Source organism: Salvelinus namaycush, chromosome 9 (genome assembly GCF_016432855.1).
Source record: "Salvelinus namaycush isolate Seneca chromosome 9, SaNama_1.0, whole genome shotgun sequence".
NCBI lineage: Eukaryota > Metazoa > Chordata > Actinopteri > Salmoniformes > Salmonidae > Salvelinus > Salvelinus namaycush.
Genome location: NC_052315.1, coordinates 31,211,682 through 31,232,259, shown reverse-complemented (window position 1 = coordinate 31,232,259; position 20,578 = coordinate 31,211,682). Strand labels below are relative to the sequence as shown.

The window sequence follows — 20,578 nt, the reverse complement described above, 5'->3', positions numbered from 1 at the left end:
TCCTCTACTATCTCACTCTAGTATTGATTTGTTCTTGGTGCAGGGGTTTGTCTGCTGAATTGGGACAGAGCCGGGCTAGCTAATTATGTGGACATCCGGTAATGAGACTCACATATGCAGCCCTGACAGTGGGATTATGGAGCAGTCTTTTCCATTACACATAAAGACAGGGGGCATGTGCCTGCAGAATGATTCACGGGAACGCTTCTGTCTTCATTACAGCCTTAAGGAGACCCTCATATAATTACAGTCACACCAGCCTGGCAGGACCACACCTCCTAGACCATTTGACCTTGAATGTTACATATTGGAGGATATGAAAGAAAAATATCTGAAATATAAATAGGAAAAAAACATACTGTATGTTGACTAATCAAAGGATTTTCATTAGGAAAACATTGCAGAAAGGTATCCATTCAACTATACCATCCACTCTGAAATGTGTTACTGTAGAAATGTTCTCAAGGCGTGCTTTGTTTAGAGGGGTCACATCGTCAGAGACACAGGTGAAGAACTGTGAAAGTCCTGGCTGCTTAAAGTAGGTCAGAGCAGGTCTGTCCAAATGCTTGCTGCTCCGCCTCTAAGTGTTTCCAATTGTTTGGAATTATCTCCACGTATCCTTCTTTGTACATTTACTGCCGGAGCAATATTGACCCTGATACGCTAAGCACTGATAAGCCTGTTACAATCTGCATGATTTCAAATCTCACTGTAGTTTCTGTTTTGCTTCAGGTCTGACTGCATATGGTAGATTGGTCTTTAATGGCAAGGGCCTATTATTGTTAGTTCAAAGTACACTGTGGATGCTTGCCTTATAAATGACTAACACATCAGGTTTTACTAATACATAACCTAAGTACTTTAATTAACATTATGTTCCATTGTTACATTTTTCATTGAATGGTCACAGAAAATGTATAGTTATTGATCACCAGATTGAACCTGCATAGATAACATGAAGAAATGTAAACTATTCTTTAACAAAATTCCTGAGACTAGGAGAAAGATAACATACAGAAAAACATAGTTATTTCAGAATGTGAGTGAATACGGGTGCACGACCAGTGCTCTATTTGGTTGCGCGCATTCCAGTAGCTTAGACGCTTAGACAGATGCTCAGAGCACTGGCCAGATCAGGGCGGTGTGCTCAGTCCATCCATCCATCCATCACTGTGTAGGGCCGATAAAGGGCTCAGAGTCACTGCTCCTACACACACCCATCACTGACACACAGCCCCCAAGGCTGTGTCTAGACTTGACAGTTAATGTAGTTTTTGTATTCTGATCATGGAGTTCTGATCATGGAATTCCAAACACATCATGCGTCTACACTTACAGTTGAATGTGTCCACCATGTTCACACTATGTTCGGATTCTCTTTTCCTGAGCTCTATTCAAATGCCAGTATGCATTTTGCAAATGGTGGAATAGGCAAAATATGATAATAATAACAACAACTTGATGGCAGTAGCTAACTACTGTAGCTAACTAGCCAGCTAACATCTGTAGCTAGCCAGAAAGCTAGCAAGCAAAGCTAAAGGGATTGCAAAATTAAATAGTTTTTCTAAATATTAGCTAGCTGGCTAGCATTTATGAGGCCATCACAAACTTTCCTCACACGCTGGGAACGTATTTCCTCCAACGTTATAATGAAAAGGTGCCTCTCGTCACAAAATGGGCTCTCGTGGCCTGATTCCGTCCAGACTGAGGAGAAATCCGCACACAATGTGCTCCGGCTCTATTTTCACATAATCTGACCAAAGCACCGGTTCCGATTCAAGTGCCAATGCTGTTTAGCAAACTTCAGGCATTTACATTTGTTGGATGACATGAAAATAGAGCTCTTTGGCCACGCACACCAGTGGTGGGTTTGGCGTTGAAATGAGAATTCATGAGCAGAAAATAACCCCGTACCTACTGTAAAATATGGTGGTGGATCTTTGATGTTATTGGGCTATTTTGCATCCACTGGTCCTGGGGCCCTTGTTAAGGTCAATGGCATCATGAATTTGACCCATTACTAGGACATTTTAACCAAAAACCTGTTTGCCTCTGCCAGTACGCTGAAACTTGGTCGCAAGTGGATCATCCAGCAGGACAATAACCCCAAGCAAACATCAAAATCCACAAATAGTTGATTATTTGGCCACAAAATCAACATTTTGCAATGGCCATCTCAATGTCCGGACTTGTAACCCATTAAAACCTGTGGTTTGAATTGAAGAGGGCAGTCCATAAGTGCAGACGAAGGATATTAAGGATCTGGAAGGATTCTGTATGGAGGAATAGTCTAATATCCCTCCTAATGTGTTTGTTAACTCAGAAAAAAATTCTGAAAAAAGATCCGTGTCATTATCGTCGCACGGTGAGGTATTGAACTCTATTGAAAATAGGGGTGTCAATAATTTTGACACCAACCTTTTTGGGAGAAAAAAATATTATATGTTGAACAAAATCTCTTTCTCTGAGAAATTGCATTAGTGTCAAATAATAGAATTTCCCAATTTTTTGGATCATCCAATATAGCTCAGTATTAGAATTATTTATTTCATACAATAATATTTTATCATCTTTATCAAGTGTGTCAATCATTTCAGGACCCCACTGTATGTGTGTGTATTGTTATCTGCATCTATAGGCTACTTGTGGTCAGCTCATAGCAAACCCTGCACACGTTTACACATAGCTTACTGTATGAAGAGCAGAGGAAGAAACTGACTACAACTCAATATGCACTACACACAATATGACCTAGAGGATAACATTGATTATTTAGCCTACATGTCTGAGAGGTGTAAGAGGAGATTATGCATACAAAGTAGTCATATACAGTGGGGCAAAAAAGTATTTAGTCAGCCACCAATTGTGCAAGTTCTCCCACTTAAAAAGATGAGAGAGGCCTGTAATTTTCATCATAGGTACACTTCAACTATGACAGACAAAATGAGAAAAAAAAATCCAGAAAATCACATTGTAGGATTTTTAATGAATTTATTTGCAAATTATGGTGGAAAATAAGTATTTGGTCACCTACAAACAAGCAAGATTTCTGGCTCTCACAGACCTTTATCTTCTTATTTAAGAGGCTCCTCTGTCCTCCACTCGTTACCTGTATTAATGGCACCTGTTTGAACTTGTTATCAGTATAAAAGACACCTGTCCACAACCTCAAACAGTCACACTCCAAACTCCACTATGGCCAAGACCAAAGAGCTGTCAAAGGACACCAGAAACAAAATTGTAGACCTGCACCAGGCTGGGAAGACTGAATCTGCAATAGGTAAGCAGCTTGGTTTGAAGAAATCAACTGTGGGAGCAATTATTAGGACATGGAAGACATACAAGACCACTGATAATCTCCCTCGATCTGGGGCTCCACGCAAGATCTCACCCCGTAGGGTCAAAATGATCACAAGAACGGTGAGCAAAAATCCCAGAACCACACGGGGGGACCTAGTGAATGACCTGCAGAGAGCTGGGACCAAAGTAACAAAGCCTACCATCAGTAACACACTACGCCGCCAGGGACTCAAATCCTGCAGTGCCAGACGTGTCCCCCTGCTTAAGCCAGTACATGTCCAGGCCCGTCTGAAGTTTGCTAGAGAGCATTTATATGATCCAGAAGAAGATTGGGAGAATGTCATATGGTCAGATGAAACCAAAATAGAACTTTTTGGTAAAAACTCAACTCGTCGTGTTTGGAGGACAAAAAATGCTGAGTTGCATCCAAAGAACACCATACCTACTGTGAAGCATGGGGGTGGAAACATCATGCTTTGGGGCTGTTTTTCTGCAAAGGGACCAGGACGACTGATCCGTGTAAAGGACAGAATGAATGGGGCCATGTATCGTGAAATTTTGAGTGAAAACCTCCTTCCATCAGCAAGGGCATTGAAGATGAAACGTGGCTGGGTCTTTCAGCATGACAATGATCCCAAACACACCGCCCGGGCAACGAAGGAGTGGCTTCATAAGAAGCATTTCAAGGTCCTGGAGTGGCCTAGCCAGTCTCCAGATCTCAACCCCATAGAAAATCTTTGGAGGGAGTTGAAAGTCCGTGTTGCCCAGCAACAGCCCCAAAACATCACTGCTCTAGAGGAGATCTGCATGGAGGAATGGGCCAAAATACCAGCAACAGTGTGTGAAAACCTTGTGAAGACTTACAGAAAACGTTTGACCTCTGTCATTGCCAACAAAGGGTATATAACAAAGTATTGAGATAAACTTTTGTTATTGACCAAATACTTATTTTCCACCATAATTTGCAAATAAATTCATTAAAAATCCTACAATGTGATTTTCTGGATATTTTTTTCTCATTTTGTCTGTCATAGTTGAAGTGTACCTATGATGAAAATTACAGGCCTCTCTCATCTTTTTAAGTGGGAGAACTTGCACAATCGGTGGCTGACTAAATACTTTTTTGCCCCACTGTAACTGCCCACAGTAGAGTACCAGAAAACGGAGAAAGAAAGATACAAGCATTAAATACATACATACAAAACTGATGGCCACAACAGTCAACTGGGGGGTGACATTAACGTGTTTCTTCTTTGATATTCGTAATATCGGCACACTATTTGACTGTTATCATGTTGCTCATCCCAGATGCTTGTTCACCCTCTTCCATGCACCAGTTTGTGTGCAAGCTGCTCTTATTTGCCGTGTGAAGATTGTAAATTGATTTTTCATTGCAGGGTGTGTACTGTAGTAAATCTTCATCTGAGCATCCGTGTTTTCATTTTCATAATGCAGAAATAATGATAATTACAATGGTAATACCAAATATCAGGTCTCCCAGCTCAAACTGAATGCAGAAGTTGCCGTAATATGCAGACTGCTCTGCTCTGCCTTTGTAGTCAGGCTGTGCTCTGAATGATAAGACACTTCTCTATGGGCTGCAGATAGGAGAAAATGCTCTCTAAACATTCTGAGGTTGAATTCTAAACCCTGAACACAGTGCAAAGATTGCCTGCCTGATATTATTTTGCCAATCAGGTTCACAAAATCCGGTTTACAGAGATATGCAAATGAGGTGCTACTAATCCTGGGGCAACAGCAGCAGACACTCTGACTGATGCCTGTAGTTCCTCCAGTTCCTCTGCTTCTTACTCAGCCGTGAAATGAGTGGGGATGATACCAAGTACCAGCCCAAGCCCCCTGGTTGTCTTTATCTAGCTTTATCTAGCAGACAGAGCATTTTGTTTTTAGTATAGTCTGTGTGTGGGCTATTGGCCCTCCACATGCAGTGACCTCATAGTGGAGTGATCAATAGCATGCTACTCATTCCTAAAGAGCATTGGTATGCCAGTCATCCTAGGCATATCATCAATCCTTTACACCACAGATATATAGGGTACATTCCACCCAGCAACCTAGACAACTGGCTTTGACCCCAAAGGGTGGGGGGCTGGTTGCCAATCTGGAGAAGACTTGGTCTTGTCACTCAATGTGTCAACCTGATAGCCATGGAACGCTAAAGCGCAACACAGCTCCTAGTTCTTGTTTAATAGTAAAATGTATAATTTTAGCTCTAATTGAAGATAAAATCACATTGGAGGGATTGTTCTATCAAGCCTTTCTCCTCTTTTTTTGTTCATATTTCTAAGTAAAGTTCTGCAGGGTCCCTATGATCCCTGTGCTGTATGGTTATAAGGCTGACTGACTGACTGCTCTACTTAACCAGACAAGCATAATAACAAGATTAGCAGCCTATCAGATGACACGGTATAGTGAAGCTGGTTGCAGGTACATACAGGCCCACATCTTATGTCACATGGTCTGGTCAACAAGCACTATGCAGTATTAGAGTGCAAATGGCTTAATTTGAAACTTGATGTCTGAGAAAGAGGGTAGAAATTAAGTTTCTCCTTTTCATTAACACCAAGCAGAAATACATGCATAACATGCATTAAAATGCATAACCTTTATATCACATTTCTGCTAGTGGGAGTTAGCTTTCAGCTTGCTTTCACTGGCTCTGCAGAGGATTGTTGGTTAATGTAGTACAGAGTGGAGTGAACCTCAAAAGGACCCTTGAAGTTCCTGTGGCCTTTGTTTGCAGTGAAGGGCCCAGTCATAGAGTGCAGTGGATGTGTGTGAGATCCAATCAGAGTCCTGACACGTCCACACAGCTCAGCTCTTTGCAGGGCCCTGCGGCTGCAGGCATGGAGGTGGGAGCTGATGTCATGGAGAGATGGCAGTGAAATGATCTGTGACAGGAAAGTTGAGCTTCTTCAATACCATGTTAGAGCCAAGCCCACATAGCATTTCCTCAGACAACTTCATCTACTTTCACAACAGAGGTCAAGGCACGTCAAACCACAGGTCAGGCCCTCTGATGCAATCTCTTTTCCAGACATGAGCAGAGCAAGACAGATGCTGCTTTTTCCAATATACACAGAGAAGAAAGATCATGTGCAGAACTGGAACAATGATAACCTATTTTCTTATCTAAGAAATGTTGTAGGTTAATCTATCAGGCAGACTAAATCCAAGTAGGTACTGTAGATAACTATCAGTTTTAAAAGAGTTTTGCTTAACCTTAAGAGCTGGGTCTGAACAAACCAAAGGTTTTATTTTCTACCTGGATCCAGAGTCAACTGATTAGAGGGCACAGGAGGACAAACAGTAATTTCAAGAAGACACAACTCAGACAATGAGCATACAGTATCCCTCAGGAGCCATACAAGGCAATATCCCAAAATACCCTATAACTTCAGGGAGAACTATAACTTGAGAAACTAGGCTCTACTGCTTTGTTGTTTAGTAAAAAAGCAAATACATGCCGTATCTCTTTCTTTTGGGCAACCTCATCACAATAAGTAATACAGCATCCTTCAAATAAAGCACAAGAAGGTCCCTTACCTACTTTATTAATTCAGGAACATGAGGAGCAGTCTTTTACAGACTAAAGTATGGCTGTGTAGAGGGTCAGCATGAGGATATCTGTGTGATCTGAACCAATTAGACCAGCGGCCCTCTCCTCTGTTCCACTGTCCCATGAACCACGCTGGCAGCAGTGGGGAAAATGAGCATCAAAGCATCAAAAGCGTTAGTTGCTTCCTGTGAGCTGCTACCTGCATGCTAAGCAGTTCCATTCCCCCAGATGTCTAAAAGCTCTGCTGAACCCCAGGCAGAAGCAGCATATCTGTAACCGTCTCCCTCCCAGGCTGTCCAGACCAGACTAGCCAGGCAGACAGTGTAGTGGACAGGTGCAGGGATCTGAACCCTGCTGTCACTCACAGAACAAGAAAGCACCGGGATAAGATGTTAGCTTCCTTTAAAAGGCCAACGAATGCCTTGCCCTGGGTCTTTATACATCACATATTCGATCCAATGCCATTAATTATTCAGACTGCACTCTGCCTACTGTGGCTCTTACCTCAAACACCTGCACTGTCTGCCTACCTGCCCTGGGTAACAGTGTTACCGTAAGAAGTACGATTCGATATGTATCTCGATTAATGGGCTCCGATACGATACAGGAACGATACGTTTTAGTTTGAAATGATTCGGTGCGATTCAATTTGATTAGAATAACGAATCGATGTGATGCACTAACATTTGTTGCATAAACACATTAATTTTACATGATATATTAAAAATGTGTGTGTGTGTGTAAATTATGTATATGTCTATGGTGTACACACTTTTGATCTGAAATCCCCGTCACCCACTAATTCATTTGTACCCACTGAATATATAGGACAACTTTGGATTCCACCCATCTCATAATCAAATGGTTTAGATCTTTTGGAAGGTTTGAAAGACTGGACCTAAAATTGTGTATAAACGATCATACAAGAGGTTTTGCTATGATTCCTATGTTGAAGATGTGAAAATTATTTGTTGGTCTGTAATGAGGAACATTCTGACGCTGCACTTGACGAATTTATGAAACTGCTTCTCCGGTTACTGGTAGGCATGCACCCATCAAGAAACAGACTGTTAGAACTGCCAAATCCCGATGGATAGATGATACATTTAAAAACTGTATGGCTGAGAAGGATAGCAAATAAGTCTGACAACACAGCAGACTGGCAAACATACAGTAAATTGAGAAATCACGTAACTAAACTAAACAAAAAGAAGAAGAAACTATACTATGGAACAAATAGAAATTATATAAAGAATAAAAGTAAAAAGCTCTGGAGTACTTTAAATGAGATTCTAGGTTCCATCCTTCATTGAGGCAGATGGCTTGTTCATAACAAAACCCTTTGATATAACTTTTTTTGTTGACAAGATTAGCAAATTTAGGCATGACATGCAAACATCAAATTCTGAGTCTTCATTTCATGCATACTGGACCAAATAATTAAAGACAAGCACTGTAATGTTGAGTTCCACAAAGTGGGTGTGGAAGAGGTGATTTCTTTTTGCTATCTATAAGGACAAATCACCTGGTACTGACAACCTGAGGTTGGTAGCGGAATACATTGTGACTCCTGTTTGCCACATCTTCAATTAAAGCCTAGAAGACGTTGTGTGCCCTTAGACATGGAGGGGGGCAAAGGTCATTCCGCTGCCCAAGAATAGCAGAGCACCCTTTAATGGTTCAAACAGCCGACCAACCAACCTGTTACAAGTGCTTAGCAAACTTTTTGAAAAAATAGTGTTTGATAAAATACAAAGTTATTTTTACAGAAAACAAATGAACAACATGCTTTCAGCATGCTTAAAGGGAAGGGCTCTCAACATGCTCGGCACTGACACAAATGACTGATGATTGGCTGAAAGAAATTGATAGTAAGAAGGTTGTGGGAGCTGTTCTGTTAGACTTCAGTGCAGCTTTTGATGTCATTGATCATAACCAATGTTCCCTCAAAAACCTTTCGGCACTGAGCAAATTTCAGAGCAAACATGAAATTCTGTGCAACTTCCTACGTTTACTGTGAACACTGAGGCTGTACCCAAGTTACAGCTTAACAGTTGCCAAGTAGGCTACTGTGGCTATTTGATCATAATATAGGCCTACCAGAGTGGCCTACCATCAAAAACAATGGAGAAAATGCATCCCATACGTAACATTTTAACACAGAAATAGCTGTTCTACCATTCAGCCTACAGTAGCAGCTAATGTGTGGTGTTCAATGTAGGGCTTGACATGAACCTGTTTGTCCATCCTTCAGACACGGTGACTGAAAATGTTGTTTTGTTTTGTTTGATGCATGCAACCACTTTACAAAATGAAATGCATTATTATTCCAATGCCATTATTAGAGAGAATCAGACAAATTATGCTACCCTCTGCCTATTGGCTACTTAGCATATTCAAGCCTGTCTCAAAATACAACACTGCCCATTTAAGACACAAAAAGCTCTTTACCTTACTCGCTTTTCAAAGATGTCTAGAAATGTATATGTTTTTTGCTCTTGTAGGCAATGGTCTATTTGCATATAGGCTTACTGCAGCTCTGTTTGTTTATGCAGCACAGGTCTGTGTAGAGTAAGGGCTGACTCGTGTGTGTCAATGCAATAGAATCCTACTCCGATGCATTCTGCCTACAACTAAATCTCTTGTGTAGTTCATTTTGGGTATGATACATTGAAAGTGGCTAATATTGTGTTGATTCAATCACAATAGCCACAGTAAAGGGAAACGTTGATTGAGTTAACAGGGAAAATGTTATTGTATTTCAAAATTTGAGGAAGGCTATATGATCACACCGGTAATATATCCATTGTTGTGTTACTTGTGAGGCACAGCTGAGTGAGCAAACCATTTTATAATTAGCTTTTTATTTGTGTTTTACTGGGCTGATGGTGGCTGCATCTGATGGTCAGTCTCAGGGAGAGAGCAGCAGACTGAGGGTCTGTCTCAGCGGAGGGAGAGAGCAGCAGACTGAGGGTCCGTCTCAGCGGAGGGAGAGAGCAGCAGACTGAGGGTCTGTCTCAGCGGAGGGAGAGAGCAGCAGCCTGAGGGTCTGTCTCTCAACATCCCTCCGCTCTCCCTTTCCTCCACTGACACTGACCAAAATGGGACACCGTCTTCCATCTGATGGTCAGTCTCAGGGAGAGAGCAGCAGACTGAGGGTCTGTCTCAGCGGAGGGAGAGAGCAGCAGACTGAGGGTCCGTCTCAGCGGAGGGAGAGAGCAGCAGACTGAGGGTCTGTCTCAGCGGAGGGAGAGAGCAGCAGCCTGAGGGTCTGTCTCTCAACATCCCTCCGCTCTCCCTTTCCTCCACTGACACTGACCAAAATGGGACACCGTCTTCCATCTGATGGTCAGTCTCAGGGAGAGAGCAGCAGACTGAGGGTCTGTCTCAGCGGAGGGAGAGAGCAGCAGACTGAGGGTCCGTCTCAGCGGAGGGAGAGAGCAGCAGACTGAGGGTCTGTCTCAGCGGAGGGAGAGAGCAGCAGCCTGAGGGTCTGTCTCTCAACATCCCTCCGCTCTCCCTTTCCTCCACTGACACTGACCAAAATGGGACACCGTCTTCCATCTGATGGCGAAACTCGAGTCGCACCGCATTATTTCGGCCTCATGCACTCATTCATGCTGTTACTCCTATTAACAGAAAAAGTGAAATACTCCTCCATGTTAAAAAAGACCCAAGCCGCTAATAATAACAACAAAGCAAGCCTATTGATATTCATTCATTACTGCTTCCGTGCTTGTTGTAGCGCTGAGTTGAAATAGGAAGAACGCACATTTTATGGTTATAAAAGTGTTGAATACAAAATGTTGACAGTGCTGAGTAAGAACTTAAAAACATGAACTCAATCATAAAATCAGCAGTTCTTTGCTGTATTAGTTGACAGTATCTTTCTAGTTAAATACATTTACATTTTAGCATACAGGAGCAATTAGGTTTAACTAAGTGTCTTGCTCAAGGGAACATCGACAGATTTTTCACCTAGTCAGATTCAAACCAGCAACCTTTTGGTGACTGCCCTGACCTCTTTACCACCAAGCTACCTACTGCCATAGTTTTAAAGGCTTTGAAATCTCACAATATCAACTTTGCTGTAGTTTTCTTTTATGTCTGCTACATCACTGCAGACACGTAATCTGAGCCATCCGATTGGCCAGCGGTAGGCCTATAGTGCACTTGATTTGCTCTCTGGGCCGCCGGGAATGCAAAGTTTGAAACCTTCAGACACATGAAATGGTTCAAAATGGAAACAGTTCGCCTACCCGGCGCGCAGGGCAGCTGAATCGGGTGCACCTACCATCAGAATAGTTTTTACAGAAATGTTCAAGGCACTAGGAATGCCTTGGAGATCGACCAGTCGATCGCGATTGACCGGTTGGTGACCACTGCTTTAGAAAATGGTCACGAACTCGTGCTTCTCTCTGTGGGCTTATACTTATGTCATGCAATAAAATGCAAATTAATTACTTAAAAATCCAATACAATGTGATTTTCTGGATTTTTGTTTTAGATTCCGTCTCTCACAGTTGAAGTGTACCTATGATAAAAATTACAGACCTCTACATGCTTTGTAAGTAGGAAAACCTGCAAAATCGGCAGTGTATCAAATATTTGTTCTCCCCACTGTAGTTTTCCTTTCTCATGATGCCATCTATTTTGTGAAGTGCACAAGTCCCTCCTGCAGCAAAGCACCCCCACAACATGTTGCTGCCACTCCCGTGCTTCATGGTTGGGATGGTGTTCTTCCGCTTGCAAGCCTGCCTGTTTGTCCTCCAAACATAACGATGGTCATTATGGCCAAACAGTTCTATTTTTGTTTCATCAAACCAGAGAACAAAAAGTCCGATCTTTGTCCCCATGTGCAGTTGCAAACCGTAGTCTGGCTTTTTTATGACGGTTTTGGAGCAGTGGCTTCCTCCTTGCTGAGCGGCCTTTCAGGTTATGTCGATATAGGACTCGTTTGACTGTGGATATAGATACTTTGTACCTGTTTCCTCCAGCATCTTCACAAGGTCCTTTGCTGTTGTTCTGGGATTTATTTGCACTTTTCGCACCAAAGTACGTTCATCTCTAGGAGACAGAACGCGTCTCCTTCCTGAGCGGTATGATGGCTGCGTGGTCCCATGGTGTTTATACTTGCGTACTATTGTTTGTACAGATGAATGTGGTACCTTCAGGCGTTTAGAAATTGCTCCCAAGGATGAACCAGATTTGTGGAAGTCTACACTTTTTTTTCTGGTGTCTTGGCTGATTTCTTTTGATTTTCCCATGATGTCAAGTAGTAGGCCTTGAAATACATCCACAGGTACACCTCCAATTGACTCAAATGATGTCAATTAGCCTATCAGAAGCTAAGCCATGACATAATTTTCTGGAATTTTCCAAGCTGTTTACAGGCAGTCAACTTAGTGTATGTAAACTTCTGACCCACTGGAATTGTGATAAAGTGAATTATAAGTAAATAATCTGTCTGTAAACTATTTTTTGAAAAATGACTTGTGTCATGCACAAAGTAGATGTCCTTGCCAAAACTATAGTTTGTGTACAAGAAATTTGTGGTGGTTGAAAAACAAGTTTTAATGAATCCAATCCAAGTGTATGTAAACTTTCGATTTCAACTGTAACTACTGCTGTTCACACCTTTTCTATTCATATCCTGACCATTCTGTCTTTACACACCATTATACACTGAATGTACAAAACATTAGGAACACCTTCCTAGTATTGAGTTGCACCCCCTTTTGCCTTCAGAACAGCCTCAATTTAATGGGCATGGAATTTAGAAGGTGTCGAAATCTTTCCACAGGGATGCTGGACCATGTTGACTCCAATGCTTCTCACAGTTGTGTTAAGTTGGCTGATGTCCTTAGAATGGTGGACCATTCTTGATACACACAGGAAACTGTTGATCATGAAAAACCCTGCAGCGTTGCAGTTCTTGACACACTCAATCCGATGTGACTAGCACCTACTGCCATACCCCGTTCAAATGCACTTAAATATTTTGTCTTGCTTATTCACCTTCTGAATGGCACACATACACAATCCAAATCTCAATTGTCTTAAGGCTTAAAAATCATTCTTTAACTTGTCTCCTCCCCTTCATCTACACTGATTGAAGTGGATATAACATGTGACCTCAATAACGGTTCATAGTTTTCACCTGGATTCACCTGGTGTCACGCCCTGACCTTAGTATTCTTTGTTTTCTTCATTATTTTTGGTTAGGTCAGGGTGTGACAAGGGTGATATGTCTTTTGTTCTGTCTAGGGTTTTTGTATGTTTATGGGGTTGTACCTAGTCTAGGTGTTTTGTATGTCTATGGTTGTCTAGATTGGATCTCAATTAGAGGCAGCTGTTTATCGTTGTCTCTGATTGGGAACCATATTTAGGCAGCCATATTCCTTGAGTATTTCGTGGGTGATTGTCTATGGTTAGTTGCCTGTGTCAGCACTATTATTATATAGCTTCACGTTCGTTTTGTTGTTTTTGTATAGTTCGTTCAGTGTTCTTTCTTCATTAAAGAAGATGTACTCAAATCACGCTGCGCTTTGGTCTCATCACTATAACGAACGTAACACCTGGTCAGTCTGTGTCATGGAAAGAGCAGGTGTTCATTATGTTTGGTACACTCGGTGTATGTATATATTTATATACATTATGTGTTTATATATTTATATTCCAGTCTCTGACATTGCTAGTTCTGATATTTCTGAATTTCTCTATTTACATTTTTTCTGGATGATGTGTATTTATTTTATTTATTTTTTAAATTGCTAGGTATTACTGAACTGTTGGAGCTAGAAACACAAGCATTTCGCTGCACTTGCGATAACATTTGCAAATCTGTGTATGCGACCATGATTTCATTTGTTTGGAGTACACAGGTCACACACTTAGCTCCCCTCCAGGTCGGGCATTAGTAAAGGACACTCACAGACACTCACATTCCCTAGCTCACCACTGTTTAAAATAGAACGGTATAATGTGTGTAACATGGACATGCAAGAACAACAGGTGTGAACCCGAGGGTGACGGACAGCATGCCCTGAAGACAATTTTGCAATTCTCACATGGACACATGAGAAACACTGAACCACGTGGAAACATATTCCAAATGTCTTCCCAAAATTGTTGCACAGGCCGGCTTGTGTACAGTTAAAATAAGTCACTGGTCGGGTGATGTGAAAGCCTGAGGCACCTTGTAGTACATGTGCTGTGTTTCTGTTCATGTCTCATATGGGTTAAAGGCAGATCTGAGGCTCTCTGAGACAGCCGAGCAAACACAGGGTTCTGGATAGGATCCATGTCCACAGCCATTTCCCACATCATGCCACTGTGACTGCTGTGGACTGGGAAAACACAGGAGACTGCTAGCTGTGTTCCCAGAATGACTGTTTGCAGAGTTCCCATGAGTAAGTAGACAGTAATAGGACTCCCTGAAGGCCCATGTTTAACCTTCAGGTTACAAGTGGCTGCCACTCCATGACCCATCCCCCTCTAGTCTCTCCCTGCTATCAACACCTCTCTCACTCACGCTATCCATCCACCACAGCAAAACCTAACTGCTCTCTCACATTAAGACCCTTGCATTTATCATAGCACCTCAGTCCCAGCTGGCTTTCACAAACATTAAGTGGCAATCAGTCATCATAATGGTGGATGGGTCCTCCGAAGGACAGGGGTTCAGCTCACTCACATTACTTAATTTGCTTCCTCATTGAACTAAGCACATGACTGTTGAGAGGGGGATGGGTTGGGTGAGGGTTGAAGTTGATTTACATTCCTTATTTTTACGACTAGAACGAATTGCATAACCTAATTTGTGATCCACTTCACACACGCACAAGCAAGTGTGTACACATGTGCACACACGCACGCACACACGTAAACAAACACTCACCCAGGCACTAAGCCCAAAAAATAAAGAAGAGAAATCAGAGTAATGCTGAGAAAAGACCCCTGGGATTATATGATGAATGTGATTAGAAGCATGTGCTAGAGCGGGGCCAGGGTGGGTTGTGCTGTGCAATACTACAGTGTGATGATTTTCTTATTTTATTTTTCTCAGAGCCGGATCACTAATCTGTAACAGGTTGTGCATTGCACTCACATTGTGAAGCTTCAGTGCACAGAAGCACTATTTATCTTTCTTTGCTTTGTGCCCCTCAGCTGCTGGAACAGCATATCAAGAAAGTCCTTCCACTGTAGCTAAAAACAGCCATTAAATGTTGTTTACTTTAGGCATTATATTATCACTTTTAACGTTAGTCAAATATCCGAACTGACGTTAGTATTCGAATATTTGTGCGAGTATACATTTCTGTGAAAGAAAAATGCATATAGGCCTATTTTAACACTGAAAAGGCTTTTTCTAAATTAAATGAAAATACCCATGTGACATTGTTACATAAAGGATATACCATGACATTTCAAATTATTAATTAAATAAGACAACAAACATTTCAATGTAGTTTAGCAAAATGAGAAGGAGTAGGGTACAACGAGCAACCAACAGGTAGAATATTGTTTTATCTGAATGGGGTTTGGGCATGGCCGTGGGAAGAAGTATTTTTCTCCACTCATACAGGAGTAATAAAGGCCTAGTGCATTAATTTAGTAAAAAAAAAAAATATATATATATATGTATATATATATATATATATAGCACCCCCACTTCCTGCGGCTATGGGTTGGGGAGAAAGCGCACCATGTAGCCTCAATTAGCCTAGCTAGCTATAGCCAGCTAGCTTAGCTAGCTTCTCTAGGCTGCTCCAGTCAAGACAGGCACTGTTATATGGGACAATAAATAACATTGTGTCTGCTACAAGTTAGCTAGTCTTGGCTGTAGCCGAATTGCCTTGGCTAGTGGCTACAGCGTCTGTCTCTCCCTCCATCTGCTCACTCTTATCTCACACATACTGGTCCATCCACAGCTGCAGCAATAGAGCGCCAGCCTCTCCCCCAATTAAGATATATTGGAATATATGCATATTCGACCACAACATCTGACCAAAATTCATGATATTATTCGAATAGTGAAATTAGTCAAAGCACAATATAGATATTTACACTGTAGTATTGGCATTGAGAATACCACTATAGAAACATGAATTTACAGTTCATATCCAAGGGACCCCATCCATTAACAGTACATAGAATATCACACAATGAAATGTACATCTCCCAATGGGATACTAGAAGTGGGTAGCTGGAGTGTGTATTTGAGGTATTGATGTAACAGGCACCGTTCTCTACCAGAGAGCCAAACTCTTTGTGACAGCGTCATACAGGCAGCTCATTGTCAAGGATTCTGTACCCAGAATTCTGTTGCCAGCTGTTGTTTTTATGGATCAGACCAAAAGAAAACACAGGGACAAGGTCATCAGCAGAGGCAGGCTTTTCTTCTCCTCGCAAATGTGCCACAGATGGGGAAATCGACACGTTTCCAAATGAACTAGGTAACATAATTCACCTTGTTTAAAGAAGATATCCATTGTTCCGTCCTCTCATTCTGAGAGGAACCTCCTCTGACTGTTTGTTGTAAAAAGCTGAATATCTCTGCTGTAGTTCTACATTTGCTGATTTTGTTGTCTCCTGTAGCATATCCATGGTTGGGATGGCTAGCCTATGTCCAGCTGTCTAGTCACATAACTGGACTACACCTCCAGGTTATAATGAACTGGTCTGCCTCTGAGGGATACTTCACGTTCCATAGTGGTTCATATTGCACTTCAGTGATACAGTATCTAGGCTATGTAGTCCCGAATAGGTTGATGTTGACGCCATATTTTGACAAAAAAGTAGGCACTGACCAATGTGCACTAGTAACATAAAGTATGTCCCAGAATGAACTACCTGTACACACAACTATTGTATAGGTTAAGTCACCGTTTCCCAAACTATGGGTCACAAACCCAATGTGGGGTCGCCTGATTTGAAAATGGGGTCATGAGGGAAACTCTGAAAGAAAATAAATGCAATCACACTTGGGTTACGTCAGTAACCTCCGGCAGCCGCTAGATGTGGTTGTAACAAACAGAGTGGTTTGGGTTTTTTCACTACAAATGTGGCTCTAACGTTTGGACTGTTTAAGCTAAAAAATATTATGACCCCATCACTGAAAGACTCTCAGGAACACGTATATGTCTTCTGCTTCCCTCTACCAGCCCACAAGCTGTGCAGGACTCATTAGAACAGAGTGGACAAGACCAGGCACTAAATCAGACTGGGGGAAAAAGAACATCATCAATGATGAAGTTCTTTTCTACACAGAAGAGCATACAACATGATCGCCTGATGATCTTTTGAACTTCCCAATACTTTTCTGATGCATTTCAGTCATTTCAAATCATACTTCCTTCAGATGGAAATACTGTCAAAAGTAATGTCAGACTGATTTGTAATAGACTGTAATAGCCCAAATTCAAAAAGTAAACACTGGCCGCTGATTGCATCACTTTTTTCACATGGTGGGGTGGTGATTTTTTTAATATAACAAAATGGGGTGCGGCCCAAAAAAGTTTGGGAACCCCTGGGTTAAGTTATGTACACTAAGTACTTGGAAACCCTGACTCTCCAAAGAAAGGCAAAAAGTATAACAAAGGTAGGCTTGTTTACTTCTTCATAGACTGGATTCAGTTTCCATTTATGTAATAATGAACCTCTAACACATTGGCAGGCATTATGTCAAGACTGTGCTGCCAGCAGAGTGAGGATGAGAGGTTTGAATTTCACACTGTAATACCTGCAGCCTCTGGCCTGAAGATGCCCAGCCACAACCCCCTAATACCCACAACCCCTGACTGGCATCACAACTCAAACCACCACAACAGTCCTGCTGCACAGCACAGCCTGAAACCACTACGGGAGAAAAGGCATAATCACGCTAACACACTCTCAAATGTTGCTTTTTTGTTTGTTATTTCCCCCCATTTACAAAGCCAACTTTACCACAGGCCACAGAGTTCAAGGAAAGTTCCTGTGCTGAGAGAGGATTTGAGTGCACTGGCTGCCACATTCACTGACTCCTATCTGTAGAGAGGCACCATTCCCTGTCACACACTCTCTGTGCCACAGTGGTTCTCTAGTTTAAAGAGCTGGAAAGACTGAGCCATCATCTCCACTAGAAAAAAACACTGCTTTACTATGGTCCCTCACACACAGGCCAACAACCCTTTAAATGTGAACACACCCAGGTAAATAGCTGTGTAAATACAGAGAGAAAAATACTGAGTCAAATGCCAACATCTCTTTTTTTGCAGGAGGATTTAAACACACCCAAAAATATAGCCTGCCACTATGTAGAAAAAGGCAGCCCTTTACAAAACCCTCTGCCCTGCTATCACCTTGTGATAAAAACTTACTGGGGAGAGGCTGTCTCATGTCAGCATACACCCACTCTGGCAATGTGTACATAGAGAGAGGTAGAGCAGCAACAACTAACCCCATGCAGACAGAGAGAGCCATAAAGTAGCTCTAAGCCCATAATGCAGCGAGACGGAGCAGAATGACAGCTCAGAGAGACTGACGTCATTTCAAAAGGTAACCAAAAGCACAGGAGACACATCAATGATTAACTGAGGCTAGGCTCAGCACCGTTAATAAATACAGGGCTGCCTCTATAGTAGTGGCTTGTAGTTACACGATTCTTGTACTTACACTCTTTCTAGCACTTCTCTGTACAAAAATGATCTTCAGATTTAAACGGTTCCTTTAAGGTGAATCAGAGATAGAAGTCCTTCAGGGATTGAGTAATAGATTAGCCAGTATGTTATCCAGCGTAGAGCAGTTAGAATACCAGTAGTTAAGGGATCCTACTCCGTGTCTGTATGCCTTCTCTCTCTCTCTCTCTCTCTCTCTCTCTCTCTCTCTCTCTCTCTCTCTCTCTCTCTCTCTCTCTCTCACAGTCTGACACACTGTTGTAATACAGCCTGCCTCAACTCTGGCCACTCTCCACCATAGCCCCTCCCCTCACACACTGCTGCCAGAGAGAGAGCGAGAGAGGAGGGAGGGGACTCTTATATTCTGATTCCACAGAGGTGGGGGAAGAAAGTGAGGTGGACAGGATACATCCACAGAATGGTTCTCTATCTGATGCATGAACCAGGCGTAACTAGAATTACCACTCTAAACAATGGAACCATTTAGAAGGGGTTTGAAGAAGAAAAAACCTACGCCTGTTTAATTCAATCAAAAAGTCACTTTGTATTTGACTTGCTACATACATGTACATATCTACTGTATGTCACTGTAATTTGACTAGGCTATATAGTGATACGTCCCCTGAAAGTTCAATATTTCACACACAATATTAGGCATATTATTATAAAGGGTCAGTGAATGATATTGGATGGGTTAGGGTTACATCCATTAAAAAAAGATGTTCATCATATCTAGAAAATTCAGTGGGAAAACAAACTTCTCTGTCCAATTGTTTTGTTGAGTATCACGATCAGAGTATTAATTGGAAGAAGTTAACTGGTTAAGAGGAACCACGAGTGTATTTTATATTAATCAGAGGAAGCAGAGGCAGAGTATGAGGCTATCCCTGACATGATGGTGTCATGAAGTGCTACTAAAATAATAACCAACCCACTGCCAAGGACAAGCTTTCAGGGCTAGACATACACAGCTAACAAGTCTTGGTGGGAATTGCATTCAGAACTAAGAGACCATTTCATACGCTGAAAAGGGGCCACTGTCTTCTGGTGAAACCACATACTCCCATGCTAAATAGACACAGTTTGGAGTTGGCTCTCATTTCAATAGCATTAGTAAATGCTGTTATTCTTGCATGAGTGCCTTGGAGAATGCTGAAATGGAATTGAAAATGGACAAATCATATCACTCAGCCATCACATGCTTTTTTCCTTTATCAAACAAAACAACTATGAGTGTTTGGTAGAAAACAGGTGCATTACATGCAAACACTTTAAGGAATGGATTCAGTCCAATTTCACACAAAAGAAGTTGCAGTCTCTGATGTGTAAAAATAACTTTTGAAAGTAGAAAAAGCCATCCATAAGAACACAGAGAGGTGTAAGGGAGCAGGCTGTTGAGAGGGGGACGCCTGTGTCTAAACTAGTGGGTGCTAATTAAGCCTGTTAACAAATACAAATGATACTTTATGCCAGAGTGCTAAGGAAGCAGACGGAATGCCAGGTTTAGCCTAGAGGTGTCAGGAATGGAAATGCCAGCTCTGGGCATCTCTGCGAGAAGGTATGAGGCTGAGATTCCATTGGTCACATGAGGACTACTAGGACTACTATGGCAAGGCCAGCCTACTTTACAGACGTCTTATTTACAGTCACTGGACACGGTCAGTCAGTCCTGTACTTTAAGGAAACTGTCTGTTCTGCAGCACATACTGAAGCCAGACAGACAGTGTACCTCTATAGAATGTGTGTAGGACAGTCAGTTAAGTTAGAACAACTGTCATTGCCTATACCAGATGTCCCTAAAGTAAACAGTGCAGAAGGTGCAGAAGGAACCCCTCACCGAGGCTGGGAATATGTGGATCAAACTAGTCAAACAAAAGGAGACAGAGGTGATCATTGAGGCTCTTTCTATTGTCTGGGATCCTATTAATACATTTGAACAGGTCTCTCTGGACTTCAGACTCCAGTCTACATACGCTACTGTATGGAGGGAATGCAGATAGGCTAACCAAAATACTAATTTCACATAACGGTACCTATG

The 20,578-nt window shown here is 41.9% G+C and overlaps 1 protein-coding gene across 1 annotated transcript in view; it reads right to left on the bottom strand.

Annotated features, from left to right (window-relative positions):
* Positions 1–18,734, bottom strand: part of LOC120053462 (semaphorin-4B-like) — a 63,785-nt gene extending 45,051 nt beyond the window's left edge. Inside the window, exon 1 of the mRNA XM_039000588.1 lies at positions 18,539–18,734. The gene's annotated coding sequence lies outside the window, so the exon portion shown is untranslated. The remainder of the gene's footprint in view (positions 1–18,538) is intronic.
* Between the last annotated feature and the right edge of the window lie 1,844 nt (positions 18,735–20,578).